Raw genomic sequence first — 3,039 nt, 5'->3', positions numbered from 1 at the left:
CGACCGGGCGAGGGGTGAGCGCCCCGAGCCGCGGCGGCTGCCCGGGGTGAGCGAGGGAGAGCGGTGGGACCGGGACACGGGAGGGACACGGGAAGAAAGAGGCGGGATGGGGACAGGGAAAGAGGTGGGATGGGGACATGGAAAGAGGTGGGATGGGGACATGGAAAGAGGTGGGATGGGGATACGGAAAGAGGTGGGATGGGGACATGGAAAGAGGTGGGATCGGGACACGGAAAGAGGTGGGATGGGGACACGGAAAGAGGTGGGATGGGGACATGGAAAGAGGTGGGATGGGGACACGGAAGGAGGTGGGATGGGGACACGGAAAGAGCTGGGATGGGGACATGGAAAGAGGTGGGATCGGGACACGGAAAGAGGTGGGATGGGGACACGGAAAGAGGTGGGATGGGGACAGGGAAAGAGGTGGGATGGGGACACGGAAAGAGGTGGGATGGGGACAGGGAAAGAGGTGGGATGGGGACAGGGAAAGAGGTGGGATGGGGACATGGAAAGAGGTGGGATCAAGACACGGAAAGAGGTGGGATGGGGACAGGGAAAGAGGCGGGATGGGGACAGGGAAAGAGCTGGGATGGGGACACGGAAAGAGGTGGGATCGGGACAGGGAAAGAGGTGGGATGGGGACAGGGAAAGAGGTGGGATGGGGACACGGAAAGAGGTGGGATGGGGACACGGAAAGAGGTGGGATGGGGACACGGAAAGAGGTGGGATGGGGACACGGAAAGAGGTGGGATCGGGACACGGAAAGAGGTGGGATCGGGACACGGAAAGAGGTGGGATGGGGACGCGGAAAGAGGTGGGATGGGGACAGGGAAAGAGGTGGGATGGGGACAGGGAAAGAGGTGGGATGGGGACACGGAAAGAGGTGGGATGGGGACACGGAAAGAGGTGGGATCAAGACATGGAAAGAGGTGGGATGGGGACATGGAAAGAGGCGGGATGGGGACAGGGAAAGAGCTGGGATGGGGACACGGAAAGAGGTGGGATGGGGACACGGAAAGAGGTGGGATCCAGACACGGAAAGAGGTGGGATGGGGACATGGAAAGAGGTGGGATGGGGACATGGAAAGAGGTGGGATGGGGACACGGAAAGAGGTGGGATCGGGACATGGAAAGAGGTGGGATGGGGACAGGGAAAGAGGTGGGATGGGGACACGGAAAGAGGTGGGATGGGGACATGGAAAGAGGTGGGATGGGGACACGGAAAGAGGTGGGATGGGGACAGGGAAAGAGGTGGGAATGGGACACGGGTGGGACAGGGAAAGAGGTGGGATTGGGACACGGAAAGAGGTGGGATTGGGACATGGGTGGGACACGGGAAGAGGTGGGATGGGGACACGGAAAGAGGTGGGATGGGGACATGGAAAGAGGTGGGATCGGGACACGGAAAGAGGAGGGATGGGGACATGGAAAGAGGTGGGATGGGGACACGGAAAGAGGTGGGGTGGGGACACAGAAAGAGGTGGGATGGGGACACGGAAAGAGGTGGGATCGGGACATGGAGAGGTGGGATCGGGACACGGAAAGAGGTGGGATCAGGACATGGAAAGAGGTGGGATCGGGACTCAGAAAGAGGTGGGATCGGGACATGGGTGGGACACGGGAAAAGGTGGGATCGTGACATGGAAAGAGGTGGGATCGGGACACGGAAAGAGGTGGGATCGGGACATGGAAAGAGGTGGGATGGGGACATGGAAAGAGGTGGGATTGGGACACGGGTGGGAGAGGGAAAGAGGTGGGATTGGGACACGGGTGAGACACGGAAAGAGGTGGGATGGGGACACGGAAAGAGGTGGGATCGGGATATGGAAAGAGGTGGGATCGGGACACGGAAAGAGGTGGGATGGGGACACGGAAAGAGGTGGGATCGGGACACGGGTGGCCTAGCGATGGCGGGGCCGGCCCATGCTGCTGGCCTTGGCGCTGCCCTGCGCGGTGCTGCAGGGACGGCTGCTGGGAGCAGGGCTCCTGGTGTGTGATGCGACCCTGCCAGCCCGCATCGCTCCCGTCTTCGTGCCGCCCGCGCGGCAAAATGGCGCCTGCAGTGGCCCAAGCGCAGGCGCCATCCGTGCGGAGAGCGCCCGTCCCGCCGCTGCGGCCTCTGGTGAGCTCGGGGGGAGGATGGGATGGGGTCTGCCTGCCACTCACAGCGCTGTGACCGTTGTGCCCCAGCAGAGCTCCGCCGCAGAGCGTGCGCCGCCGGGACCCGCTGCCGCAGCACCGGAGCCCTGAGCCCGTTCTCCCGCCGGTACGCTGGCACAGTGCGGTGCCGGGGGCTCCCCACGGGCCCCACGCCCAGCCCCGCTCCGCAGCCCCCGGCCCAGCGCGGAGCTCTGCTCCTGTCCCCGCTCTGCCCTGGCCGCTCTGCGGGGCACGCGCCCGGGGACAGGGAAGGACCGAATCCCTGGGCCGTGCTGGCCCCTTTGCAGCCGGGGGCAGCAGCACGCCTGGGAGCCCTGGGTCCCCACTTGGGCGCGGGTCTCCTGGTGCGCAGGAGGAAGGGAGCCCGCGCTCCCCTGGGCCCACTTGGTTACTCCTGGTCTCTTTCCACGCTCCAACAGAAGAGGATGTGCAGGACGCAGACCCCGGAGGCCGGCGCAGGATCCTACCGGGAGGTGCCACCGCGGACAGGAAGGTAACGTACCGCTCGGCCAGGCAGTGCCTGCTTGGCAATGGCAGCCGGGAAGGAAGCAGCCGCGTTGCCAGCTGAGCCGGTGCCCAAGGCCTGCTCTCCACCGGAGCTGGGATATTCCAGGCGCGTGAGTCATGGCTGCTGGGGCCCCCAGTGCTGGCGAAGCCCTCTTGATGTGGCCACCAGCATCCCCGCTGCCTTGTTCCGCTGCGGTGCTGGCGGCAGCGCTGGCCGGCACCCTCCCTGCCCTGCCCCTCGCCCGGCCGGCTTGGAGCTTGAAGGGTGACGGCTCCATGGCTTCATTGTGGAGCCCCAGACGGCTGCAGCGGTGCCGGTGCCGTGTGGCACGGGCATGGCCTGTCCCAGCCCGGCGCTGGCCCTGAGTGGCT

The 3,039-nt window shown here is 65.0% G+C and overlaps 1 long non-coding RNA gene across 1 annotated transcript; it reads left to right on the top strand.

Annotated features, from left to right (window-relative positions):
- The first annotated feature begins 1,928 nt into the window (after nt 1-1,928).
- On the top strand, nt 1,929-2,825 carry LOC136003609 (uncharacterized). Its single transcript, XR_010608162.1, has 3 exons — nt 1,929-2,122; nt 2,194-2,266; nt 2,580-2,825. It is a non-coding gene; the product is annotated as an uncharacterized LOC136003609 (long non-coding RNA).
- Nucleotides 2,826-3,039: the final 214 nt, after the last annotated feature.

Source organism: Lathamus discolor, chromosome 22 (assembly GCF_037157495.1).
Source record: "Lathamus discolor isolate bLatDis1 chromosome 22, bLatDis1.hap1, whole genome shotgun sequence".
In the NCBI taxonomy this organism is placed as follows: domain Eukaryota; kingdom Metazoa; phylum Chordata; class Aves; order Psittaciformes; family Psittacidae; genus Lathamus; species Lathamus discolor.
The sequence above is the reverse complement of the archived record's forward strand: the minus strand, read 5'-3'. Positions and strand labels throughout refer to the sequence as shown.